Raw genomic sequence first — 13,703 nt, forward strand, 5'->3', positions numbered from 1 at the left:
GGGAATACAGAAAAACAGGTTTTTGTTGTTGTTGTTTTAGTTCTTCCCTATCCCCATCAGAAATAAAAGTTGGGAGATGAATTTTACCCTGGCAGAAGCCAAGATAGGTTGGGATATGGAGACTGATAAGAAAGGAGAAAAGTAAGGTGCCAACTTCTGGAGGCATCATTCAATCCCCAATGAGAGAGTTTTCAGTCCTACTCTCTTGTCTTTCCTGGAAACAGGGTGTTATGCCATGTGTGAACCAGCCTGCCTCCAGATCCTTCCCCCGTGAGTGCCCACGAATGGATTTGCAGCTTCAGCTTCCCAAGGACAGTTACGATGGAAGTGGTAACCTTTACTCTAGTTTGAAGACATTCAAGATTCTTCAAATATTTCTAAATATTTTGAATCTTCTATGTAATTTCAAGTGATCTGATATCTAAGGGGAAGTAGGAAATCACATCCAATTACAGTAAACCACGATGGTGTTGTTTCCTAATGTCGTGTGTGTATGTGTGTACAGTCTTTTTTTTCCCTCCTTAAGGGAGTATTCCAATCTGCCAAGAGTAAACATTAAACTTCAAAAATCCTTGCGGTTAGTTAATGCTGAACAGCAGCATCTGCCTGCTCAGATGAGCTACCATATCTCAAGTAACATAAGCCTGTGATCGCTGGTGCACCCTCACTAAACAGTGCATACATGTGTGTGTGGACTGATGCATTAAAGTCCCAGGAAAGAAGCAATGTGCAGATACGCTAGGACATCTTGAAAGAACCAGAAATGACACATAGTGCTGATGATTTTATAAAAACAAAGGAGAAAATATCTAGATGCATGAGAAAGACTGGAAAAGGTTCAGCCAACCAATAAATTGAAAAAGACACAGAAAAATGCTCCAAGTGGATGTACTATATATTTGTAATGCTTTTCTTTAAATATATATGTTTCATGCCACTACAGTGCCGGTCCTTTGATGTTTGACATCCTTTAGATGCATGGCACATTTGAAAGTGTTTACAGTATCTGAAATGTGTATGCATTATGTAAGGCCTTCTCTAGTTTCAAATGTTATTGTTTGGACCTGAAAGCAAAATGAAGCATGCTTTTTAATGGTACTCTTTGTAAATACTGTGGTCATTTATGTACCGCGACTACTGCTTAAGAAATAAAGAAGAAAGTCATGAGGAAATATAAGACTGGCATGAACATAAGAGCCATATATTTTGAATCCCAGTTTACAAAGAAATTGCAGGCACCACTATGAAAAGCAAACTTTGAATAAGTGACTACAAATGAGGTGCTATGTCCTTTATGGTTAGTTGTCTTTCCCACTTCACAGAGGGCTCATAATCTAATGGGCCTCACAGCCAACTGGGCAGTACGTTATCAAAGGTTTCTGGGGAAACAGGTGTTATTGCCAGATTTGACACTACATCTTTTTGTGGGTTGCATTCCAGAGCAAGCGATGTAACTAATGGAATGACGGAGAAAGCCACCCAATAAATATTGCTTTAGTGATCTATCCTTTGACTACCTTGGAACACAACATGGGTGGCAATTTCTCTAAAAGAGAACAGTGCTAGGATTTCATGGCATAACTAGAACTGGAAAACTAAACTGTAAAACTATTTTCTGTTTGGCATTTGGTCACTTGCACGACATCACAGGACAGGAGAACCCCTGACACAGTTAGGGAGTGTCTTTGTAGAAGCAAATCAGCTGAAAGATATGGACTGTGTTTTGCCAATATGGAAAAGGGGAGCATTAGTCTTTTATTTGCAGTCTTCAAAATGGCAATGGAGGTTTCACTGACTAATGAGAAAGAGAATATTCTGCTGCATACTGGGTAGGATAAAAGCTCAAGCTGTTTCTTCATGACCTCACCAAGATCCTGTACACTCAAGAGCTTGGATAATGATAGAAGTTGTTCTAATGCTAGTCCAGGTGATTAAAGTGGAAAGATAAACAAGCCCAAATATGACTGATTTTGCTTATGCAAAACTTTGGAAGTTCCTTATTCCAGAAGGACATTTCTTGCAAATAGGTGATGTTGTTTTTAATAAGCCCTATCAGTTCATCACAGTTAAGTCCAATAAAGCATTTTGTTGAATTAGTAATTCCTTTGGCTCCTCGAAGAGATACATAGTTTCCCTTGTAAAAAACTGCATTGTTCTCTGCCTATGAAAAATGCTTATCTCTGTGGTTGTTCATTGTCTGAAAGATGACCAACAGGATACACACAAACATTTTCTAATGAATAAAATAATTATTCAAGCAAACCTCCATGGATTCCAGCATCCTAGATGTTGATGGAAATGTCTTGAGAATGTCACTATGAGTTGGAACAACACAGAACACATTCAAAGTCAGGATAAACATGGAACTTTTGCAAGTAAATTCTAAGTTGAATTATAATGAAGAGGGAAAGTAAAATTTTTTAGAGATTTCGTAGAGAAAACGTAGAGATTTCTCTTAGAAACTGTGAGAAAAGCATACAGAAAATAGAACACTATGTAAAAAACAAACTTCTTTTGCTTGTCAAATATCAGTTATTGACCAATTACTAACAAAAAAATCTAGGGTTATTTTTCTCAAAAAATCTACATTATCCTTGAGGAGTAAAGACTATGTACTGAAAATGTCAAATGGTAGCATGAATAAGAGTATAACAAGTGCCATATGATGAAACATAGAGTGAAGTTAGATTCAGATGGAAGAAATGCAACCTGCAGGTGGGGAGAGGCAGAAGTTGAAAACTGTCCTATAAAGGTAATGGGGTACTGAAGGTTTGGAGTAAGTTGCTTTTAATCAAGACAGTAAGCAACACTTAAACATACCATTTCTACTCCAAACAGATAGCAATAAAAATGTAAAAACTAATAAAGACTTGGCTGGAGTAAAACACAATGGGAACATATCCAAGGACAAGCAATGGATCAGAAATCTGGAAAGGTGAAAGGAAATGAACATGGAGGCTTTGGGGCTGAAAGTCCAAAAGCAAACAGCATATTGGCCAGGGGTTCAGCTTTTGTGGGACAGTGGGAACTGAAATTGTTCCACAGGAGATGGGGAACTGGATCCAATTTTAGTACTTAAATATAGGACCTAGGGTGACGCTTTTCCACTCATGAAAGGAGAATGAAAAGTGGCTGGTTGTCACATTGTGAAAGGTGTGGCCTGGAGAAATAGGGGCAGAAATCAGATTTGAGAGCAGAAATTTAACTTATCCATCTGTTTGTTCAGTGACAGAATATGTGGTCTATCCACTGTCTCTCTAGGGAAACAATCCCCAAAGTTTTTAAGACCTGACTGTGGATTGGCCTGGAGGACAGGTGGATATATCCATAATACAGCTACATAGAAGGAAGGAAGAAAACAGAAGGTGAGTGAAAAAGCAAAAAAAAAGTGAGAGAAGAGGCAAAAAAAAAAAAAAAAAAAGAATCCAAACCAAAACAAAATTTAAAAATACAATCATTCTCTTCCAAAATTAGAAGAAGGAAGACTTACAAACTCACTCAATGAAACCAGTATTGCCCTAAAACCAAAATCAGATAAAGATATCACAAGAAAAGAAAAGAAAATTATGGACCAGCATTCCTTATGAATACAGATGCAAAAATTCACCAATATATAGAAAGAATTATGCTCCATTATCAACTGGGGCTTATCCCAGAAATGCAATGTCAATTTAATGTAAAAAATATATATTCAATGTAGTACAATATGTTAATAAAATAAAGAATAAAGTGGTCATTTTAATAAGTACAAAAAAAGTGTTTGACAAAATCCAACCTCTTTACTTGAACAATCACTCAACAAACTAGGAATAGAGAGAAACTTCCTCAACCAGATAATGGGTCTTTATGAAAAACCCACAGCTAACATCATACTTATTGGTAAAAGACTGAAACCTTGGGCAGGCCACAGTGGCTCAGCAGGTGGGGCTCTCGCCTGTCATGCGGGAGACCCGAGTTCAATTCCCAGTGCCTTTCCATGCAAAAAAAAAAAAAAGCTTTCCTTCTAATATCAGAATCAAAGAAAGGATTTCCTCTCTACCAACTTCTATTAAACATTATACTGGAGCTTCAAGCCAGGGAAATTAGACAAATAAATAAAAGACATCCAGATTGGATAGAAAGGAGTAAAATTATCTCTACTTGCAAATGAGGTGATCTTGAGTGTAGAAATCTCAAATAATCCACAAAATATTACTAGAGTTAATAAAAATAAGAATTCAGCAAGTTGCAAGACATAAGATCAATAGAAAAATAAACTTATTTTTATACCCTGGCTATGATCAATTTGAAAGTAAAATTAAGAAAATCCCATTTATAATTCCATCTAAAAGAAGAAAGTCTTTAGGAATAAGGTTAATCGAGGAGGTGAGAGACCTACAATGAAACCTGTAAAACTCTGTTGAAGGAAATTAAAGATCTACACAAATGAAAGGACATCCCATGATCATAGATTAGAAGACAATATGGTTAAGATGGAAATACTCCCCAAGTTGATCTACAGATTAAAAAAAAAAATCCTTATCAAATTTCCAGCTGCTTTTTATGCAGAAATGGACAAGGCTGACTCTAAAATACACATGGAATCACAAGATGCCCAGAATAAACAAGACAATATTTAAAAAGAACAAAGTTGGTAGACTCACACCTTCCAATCATAAAATTTACTATAAAGCTACAGTAATCAAAATAGTATGGTATTGGCATAAGAATAGACAATGGAATAGAATTAAGTACCTGGAAATAAAACCTTACATTTATGACCAATCAATATCCAACAAGAGTGCCAACATTATTCAATAGAGAAAGAGTAGTCTTTTCAATAAATGGTGCTGGGAAAACTGGATATCCACATACAAAAGAATGAACTTGAACCACTACCATACACCATATACAGAATTTAACTCAAAATGGATTGTAAATCTAACTATAAGACATAAAACTATAAACATTTTTAGGAAAAAAGTAGGCATAAACCTTTTTGGACTTCGATAAGTTAATGCTTTCATAGATATAAGACCAAAAATACCAAAGCAACCAAAAAACAAAATAGATAAATAGCGCTTCATAAAAATTAAAAATAAACTTTTGTATTTTATAGGATACCATCAAGAAAATGAAAAGATAATCCACAAAATGGAAGAAAATACTTGCAAATCTTGAATCTGATAAGGGTCTAATATCCAGGATATATAAAGAACTCTTACAACTGAACAATAAGCAAATAACCCAATAAAGAAATGGGCAAAAGACTGTAATAGACAAAGATAAATAAACGGCCAAGAAGCACATTAAAAGGTACTCAATATCATTAATTATCCAAGAATTTCAAATCAGAACCACAATGCAATACCAGTTTACAACCAGTAGGATGTCTATCATTAAAAAGACAATAATAGGTTTTGGTAAAGATGTGGAGAAAGTGAATTGTGCACGTATTGCTGATGGGAATTTAAAATGGTACAGCCACTTTGGAAAATTTTTGTCAGTTCCTTAAAAAGTTAAACACAGTGTTATCATATGACCTAGCAATTCCTCTGCTAGGTATATAGCCAAAATAATTGAAAACATATGTCCATGCAGAAACTTGGACACAAACATTCATTACAGTATTATTCCTAATAGCCAAAAAAAAGTGGAAACAACCACATGTTCATCAGGTCTTGGTTGGATAAACAAAAGTGGTATATCTATGCAATGTAATATTATTTGGATGCAAAAAGAAATGAAGTACTGATAAATGCTACAAAATGGCTGAACATTGAAAACATTATGCTGGGTGAAAGAAGCCAGATGCAAAAGCCACATATTGTATGCTTCCATTTATATGAACTGTCTAGAATAGGAAAATCTATAGAGACAGAATGCAGATTAGTGGTTTCCAGGGGCTGGGGCCAGGTGGAAATTGGAAGTGACTGCTTATGGGCATGGGGTTTCTTTTAGGAGTGATGAAAATATTCTGGAATTAGACAGAGGTAATCAATTGTACAACTTTGTAAATATATTAAAATTCATTGATTGTACATTTTAAAAGAGTAAATTTTATGGCATATGAATTTTAAAATATAAGGCAGCCTACCACAATTCTAAAACACATATAGGTAGCTAAGACTAAGGAATACACTCGAAAAAATTGAGAATTTTAGCATTAATTCATTCCAGATGAAATTAATCAGTCTTTTTTTTCACACTATCTTCCTTTCACAGATAAGTCAGAAAGTCTTTAAGAATTTATTGTTCTAAAGTAACAAATATTGGGACATCTTACAGTGAAGAAAATTGTTATGAAAGAAGTGAAACAATAACAGATGAATATACAAGACCATTAAAAGCATTTGAATATGATAAAATATATCCACTGAAATAAAAAGAACTTCAATGGACTTCATGCTCCAGACCAGACAGAATCAAAGTTAAAATTAATGAAGAGGAAGATAGCAAGGAATCCATCAAAAAAAAAAAGAAGCAAAGGTAAGTAAATATATTTTTAAAACTAAAAGAGTAAAGAAATATGCCAAATAGAATGGGAGTTTCCAACATTTGTCTAGTATGTTCTTTTAGAAGAATTGTATCAAATGTTGGTGCAGAAATATTTGATTACCTATTTTTTAATAAACTGAGGAAAGGCATGTGTTTTTAGGGTAAGAGTACAGTATGGGTACTTTACAAAATAAATAAAATTAAGTCCAAAACTAAGCTTACCTTTGGGAAATATCAGGGAAAAAGAAAGAATCTTAAAATGTAATACAAAGCAAAGAGAGATTACTTACCACGGAAAAACAATTTAATTAACAGTAAAATTTCATTAGCAACAATAGATTCAAGAAGTCAATGTAATATCTTTTAAATTGCTGTGGGAAGAATAACCATCAGCCTAGAATTTTATACCCAGTTAAATGATCATTTATTAGTAAGGACAAATAAAGGTATGTAAAGATATGTAAAGACTGAATGAATTATCCTTATATATAGCACTACACAGAGATGAAATTAATCAAGTGAAATGGATCTAGAAGAAAGAGATAAGCACACATGCATGCAAAAGTTATGTTGTTAAGTTTAATTAACCTTTATTTAAAGAAAAAAATCTCTGAAAAATAACCCTGGGATGGGGTGACAGCACTCAAAGCATGAAGTGTACTAAGAACCATGTCATGTTGGAGGGGAGGATGAAAATATTGAAAAACTTTAGGCATTGTTAGAAAAAATATGGTGATATATATATATATGCAAAGTTTAAGAATACTATCTAAAACAATAAATTAAACTAGAATAGCATACTATATATACACATAGTGGCATGGGTGAAGCTTAAAAACCAGGCTGAGTGAAAAGGTTTAAAAACAGGCCAGGGCAGATGCTCTCCAAATACAATTAGTCAGCCTTTTCTTTTTTTTTCATACTATCTTCCAGTGAGGCTGGAACCCTCAAGGTACCACCTGGTAGGATGGCCTCATGGTAGCCTGAAGATGAAAACAAAGATATTCACAGAGCACACAAGGATAAAGATAATCTCCCTCAATACTCAAGAGCTCTTTTCTCTGTTTTCCATTACAAATTAAGAATTATAAGATTCAAGATTCCTACTACTACGGAAATATTGGGTAACATATTTTGTACCCAAAATGCATTGATTCTATTTAGAAAGTATCAAACTGTATTAGAGAGCATCAGCAATTAGTTTTCAATTAGTAGAATGAGTAGAGGAGCAGAAAACTTTAAATGACAATTTTTCCATATCTCATTTCATCGTGCTTGGGTGTGTTTTTTATTATGATTCTGTTAATGATCCATAAATTCTGTGCATCAAGCAAAACACGAAAGTTGTAATGTAAAGATGTCATTTCAGAGAGGATGAGAAGCTGTCCAATTTCCTTTATTTGGTCTGTGTTTCTGCCACTTTCAACTGAGGGTTTTCTCAGACTCATGCGAGGCAGAGCTTCAGACCAATTAAGAAAACTGGATTCAAATCAAAGGAGTCATGCAGAAACAACTCTTTATATTGGGGAATCATGCAGAAACCACTCTTTATATTGGGGAATCATGCAGAAACCACTCTTTATATTGGGGAATATCATGATGGTTAGTTCCATAAGATGCCACAAGATGACAAACCATCCACAGGGTGAATGTGGTTGCTCAGTTACTCTCAGAAAGTAAAGAAACTCCAATAAAAGTGCACAGTCAGGATTCACTCAAGAAAAGGTAAAATTATTCCAAGGGAAAAGCAAGAACTGGCTTTTATAATTAAAAAATATCATGAATGAGGCTCTGCAGGCTGTGGCCTGCTACTACTCTCTTCCTGGTGTTCTGGAAACATAGATCACAAAACTTCTGATGTATACTCTAGAATTAGAAAACCTAACATGTTGGCATGGGGAGTCATTTACAAAAGTCTTCATAGCAGTTAAATAACCATGTGACTGGAAAATGGATGAATAGATTATGATATTTACAATAGAATACTATATACCAGTAAAAATAAGGGTGATCTAGTTACAGATAATGACATGAAAGCATCTTAGAAGTTGTGAGTGAAGAAAGTTCACCTTGACTTTACTAAAATATTGATGATATGAATTAATAAGATATATGCATGATCTATGCTTCCTTCTTCTATCCAAACCATCTAAACCTTAGTTAAGAGTCTTTTGGGTATGTGGACTGTACTTTATGACATGTTGTATATCTGAGCCCCAGTGTTGGCCTTCCCCTTTTGAAGTATGTCCTGTAATGGACACCTACATGAAGCAGAGAGCTGAATATCTTCACCCAGGCTGATGGCTGATAGAATAATCCTCCAGTCCAGTCCCTGTACTCTTCCTATAAGGTTTAAAAAAAGAAAATTGATAGGCCACTTTGGTTTAAGGTCCAATGAGGACATTTATCACCAGCCAGCAAAAGCCTCCATTCATAGTTCAGGGAGATTAAGATCAGCGGCCTCAAGAATGACTTGACTGACACTGAAGAAGTGAAGATGAACAGAGTGACAAGGGTTTGGCTAGGAAAACAGTGAAGATAACTCAGAATGGGGTCTGTGACATCAAATGCCCGATTTTTTCCAAGAATCTAGGGAACTACAGTAGACTGGAGAAAATGAGAGAATTAGAGAATTTTGTTTGGTGATCCCCAAAAAGAATTCTTCACCAATGCTTGTACCTTGGTGTGTTGGTTTGAAACTGTAATGTACCTCAGAAAAACTGTACTCTTTTGATCCAGTTTTGTGAGTACAGACCTATTTGGGTGGGATCTTTTGATTAGGATGTTTCCATGGGGATGTGACCCCACTGATTCAAGGTGGGTTTTAATCCACTGATGGAGTTCTTTAAGAGAGCTGAGAGAGTTAAGAGAAGTTAGAGAAAGAAAACAGCCAAGAATAAGCTGGAAGGACCCACAGGAGCTGAGAGAGCCATTTTTTAAACCAACCCAGGAAAGAAAGGCCAGCAGACGTTGCCAAGTACCTTCCTGTGTGACAGAGAAACCCCAGACATGATTGACCTTTCTTGAATGAAGGTGTCCTTTTGTTGATGCCTTAATTTGGATATTTTCATGGCCTTAAAATGTAAATCTTTAACCGAATAAATCCCCTTTGTAAAAGGTAATACATTTCTGGTATATTGCATTCTGGCAGTATTAGCAAATTAAAACACTTGGTGAAGGACAGAGTAAGGGGACTTGGATTTTTTCTCAGGCAAGAAGTTATGATGTCAATTTCCTAACTCTTTGGATTAAGGTGAAAGTACATGTTTCATTTGCATTAAAGATGATCATTTATTGCATGATTAACTATCTGGCAAAAGGGCTGTATGAGTCCACTGAATAAATTAATGAATGAATGGTGCAAAACATGGTTATAGATTATGACCAAATAATGACCAAACTACTTTGTTTCTCTAATTCTTAAAGGGCATTTTCTAGGCCAAATATTTCCTACATGTAATATCACACACACACACACATTCCTTTAAATACCCACATCCAGATATAACATTGTGCTGGTTTGAAAGGATGTATGTCCCCTAGAAAAGCCATGTTTTAATCTAAATCCCATTTCATAAAGGCAGAATAATCCCTATTCAATACTGTATGTTTGAAGCTGTAATCAGATCATCTCCCTGGAGATGTGATTTAATCAAGAGTAGATGTTAAAATGGATTAGGTGAGGACATGTCTCCACCCATTTGGGTGGGTCTTGATAAGTTTCTGGAGTCCTATAAAAGAGGAAATATTGTGGAGAATGGAGTGATTCACAGAGAGCAGAGCAGAATGACATAGCCACGAGAAGCAGGGTCCACCAGCCAGCGACCTTTGGAGATGAAGGAGGAAAATGCCTCCTGGGGAGCTTCATGAAAACAGGAAGCCAGGAGAAGAAGCTAACAGATGATGCTGTGTTCCCCATATGCCCTTCCAGCTGAGAGAGAAGCCCTGACTGTGTTCACCATGTGCCTTCTCATTTGAGAGAGAAACCCTGAACTTCATCGGCCTTCTTGAACCAAGGTATTTTTCCATGCATGCCTTTGATTGGACATTCCTATAGACTTATTTAATTGGGACATTTTCTCAGCCTTAGAACTGTAAACTAGCAACTTGTTAAATTCCCTTTTTTAAAAGCCATTCTGTTTCTGGTATATTGCATTCTGGCAGCTAGCAAACTAGAACAAACATATTCAATCAATCCTCAGAAATAGAAAGTACAATCTCAATCTCATTTGATGGCTGTACCCCACTTGAGATTGAGGATTATGTACAGTCCTCATATTCAGGCACTCAATACTCACAATATCCAATGTTGGAGAGAGAACAGAAAAAAATACCCGGGGGTGAGGAGGGTTGCTGGGAAACGTCACTAGTCTCTTCTTCATTGTGCACATCAGCTTGTTTTGTTCCCTGATATATTCCTACAACACTGGCTGGGTTACAGTAGATACATAGTATTTGCTGAATGAATAATGAATACACAACTAGACAGGAAAAGCAAAGACTTCCTGTCCCAACAATGAAATGAATCTGTTGCTCAGCTGGTGTAGCTGTTCCTTTTCTTCTCTCTGAGAGGGTACTTCCTGTCTTTTGCCTTCGTGGCCAAGTTTTCTGCTCTTTGATGGAATCTCTCTCTCATCTACTGTTCTCTGTGGCCATATCTTTGAATGGCCTTGTGGGAAATGCTCCCTTTGTTAGCCTTTTTCTTATTGAAAACATTTCTCAGCCCTAAGGGCTTTCTTAGGGTGTGAACGTTCATAGACAATTGTCCCAGATCCTCCTTTAGAAACAATTTTGGTTTCATCCAGTCCCAGTCGACCCCATAGGCTCATTTCCAAAACCAGAGATGTTGTCGGCTCATTGTCCTTGTGTAGTAGTTAGATTCAGTTGTCAACTTCCCAGGTGAACGTACATAGTTCTGTTGCTGCGGACATGAGCCAATGGTACCTGAACCTCATCTGTTGCTGATTACATCTGCAGTCAGCTAGGAGGCGTGCCTGCTGCAATGAATGATGTTTGACTTAATTGGCTGGTGCTTAAATGAGAGAGCGCAATGTAGCACAGTCCAAGCAGCTCACCATACCTCATCTCAGCACTCGCAGCTCAGTCCAGGCCTTTGGAGATGCAGAAAGGAATCACCCTAGAGAAAGATATTGGAACCCAGAGGGCTGGAGAGAAGGCCAGCAGAGATCGCCTTGTGCCTTCCCACATAAGAAAGAACCTTAGTCAAAGTTAGCCACCTTTCCTCTTAAGAACTATATGTTAACTAAATAAATTCCCTTTTATTGAAAGCCAGTCCATCTCTGGTGTGTTGCATTCTGGCAGCTAGCAAATTGTAACACCTTGAAATTGGAATCCAGGCTGAGAATTTACTTCTCAATAATAGGTCTTGATGCTCCCTCCATGTCTGTAACAGTCCCTTTATTGACCTTCATCTCTGCACTGCCCCAGAGAAATGTGAAACCACAACAGAGTTCATCTGGCACTCACCAGCCACCAGCTGTGTCTTAGCAATATGTGAAATCATCCTCTTTGTCACAGGAGGGAAGACTAAAAGGAGGTGCTGGACAGTGGTTTGAGGATAGGTTTGTTCCCTACTCTAATGATTTCTTCTTGTATGGTTTCCATCTTTATAATTCGGTTTGCACTAATTGGGATGAAAGATTCAACTTTTCTAACCCTGCAAAGATTATCCAATTCCTAATTTTCTTAATCTTTAAGTCTCAGGTAGAAGAGCATCTTTTAGCAAAAGTGTACTTTCCTTCCTCTCTGGTTTCACATGTGCTGGCTTCAACACATGCTTGTCTCCTGCCGATGGGCCCTTTATTTTCCTTTTAAAAGTCCTCAAAAAGGTGTTCAAATGTTTTAGTCCTCTGAATTTCTCCTACCAAGCTCCCTAATGCAGCAGAATCTGTAAGCATATGGTCTAACTTCTGACATATTGCATTTTAAGAAGGAGCCACACAACTGAATAACATGGACCACTAACTTGCAATAAAAAATTTTCAATCCCTTCTATCTACTCTACTTTCTCAGCTCAGTGTTTTCATATTTTGGGGTCATAACTTACTGCACCAGTTCCTGGTGATGATTTCTGTGCCAGATAAGATCCTATCTCTGCCTGAGATTTGAAATATAACCTCTTAAGCATGGGTATTAATTGACTCACAAATCTTAAGAGTGCAGTAGTATTTATGGCTTTGGATGTGGCTGGGAAAAAAAGGTCAGTCTTCATCCCAGCATTACCAGCCATGTCCTGACATACACTATTCATTCTGACAAGGGAATATAACCTGCTGCTTTTGCTCTTTTGTAATGAAAGAGGAATAGGGAAAAATCCTTGTACAAAAAATTGGATATATAGAAGCAATTGTTGCCTATGTTAGCTCAAGAGTAAGCTAAAAAATAACTGGAAAACAATCTCTATTTAGCAGCACTTTTAGTCTCATTTTCAAATGCCATATTTTGTGTGTGTGATTTTATTTTCCAACAAGTATTTCTTTCTTTTGCCGTTTGTATCGGTGAAGTTTGCTTCCTGATTCACTGATGTTGTACCTGGCCATATGATTTTTAGCCCGTAGAATGTTAGATGTGGCATGAATAGTATTTGCATTTTGGCTTGGCTTTTGCGCTTTGGTAGTCCACCATGAGAATAGCACACTCTGGGTCAAGCCGCCTTTTCAGCCTGAGCCCCATAATGAACACACATTCATCAGACCTGAATCCAGCCCATGGCCTGAATCAAAGCTACCCAGACAAGTCCATTCTTGATCAACTGAACTGCAGTCTGCTTACAGAACCATGAGCGAGAGAACAAATGCTCACTGTGGCAAGCCATTGAGCATTGAGATTGTTTGTTATTTATCATTACTTTGGCAATAGCTGGCTAAGATATCATTACAGTTGAACTCTTACTGAATATCTTTTTAAAAGCCAAAATTTGGTTAGAATATGGGACAAGGGAAATTATTTTGAAGTTGCATTTATGTGGCAAAGGCTTTGTTTTTAATTACATCTTTTATTTATTGGGGGTAGGTTAATAGACTTAGGGGATGGCATGATTTTCTTAGATCTAATACATACATAGTTTACAATTCTATTACGGAAACCAGGATGTGCTATACAGTTAATGTGTATGTTGCATATGACATTTTCTCCATCTTCTCAGCCCCATTCCCAGTGGGTTGTCCTTCAAAGGTAGAATAACTGGTGTATCACAGTTCAGCAAT

This window comes from Tamandua tetradactyla, chromosome 1, assembly GCF_023851605.1.
Source record: "Tamandua tetradactyla isolate mTamTet1 chromosome 1, mTamTet1.pri, whole genome shotgun sequence".
Classification (NCBI taxonomy): domain Eukaryota; kingdom Metazoa; phylum Chordata; class Mammalia; order Pilosa; family Myrmecophagidae; genus Tamandua; species Tamandua tetradactyla.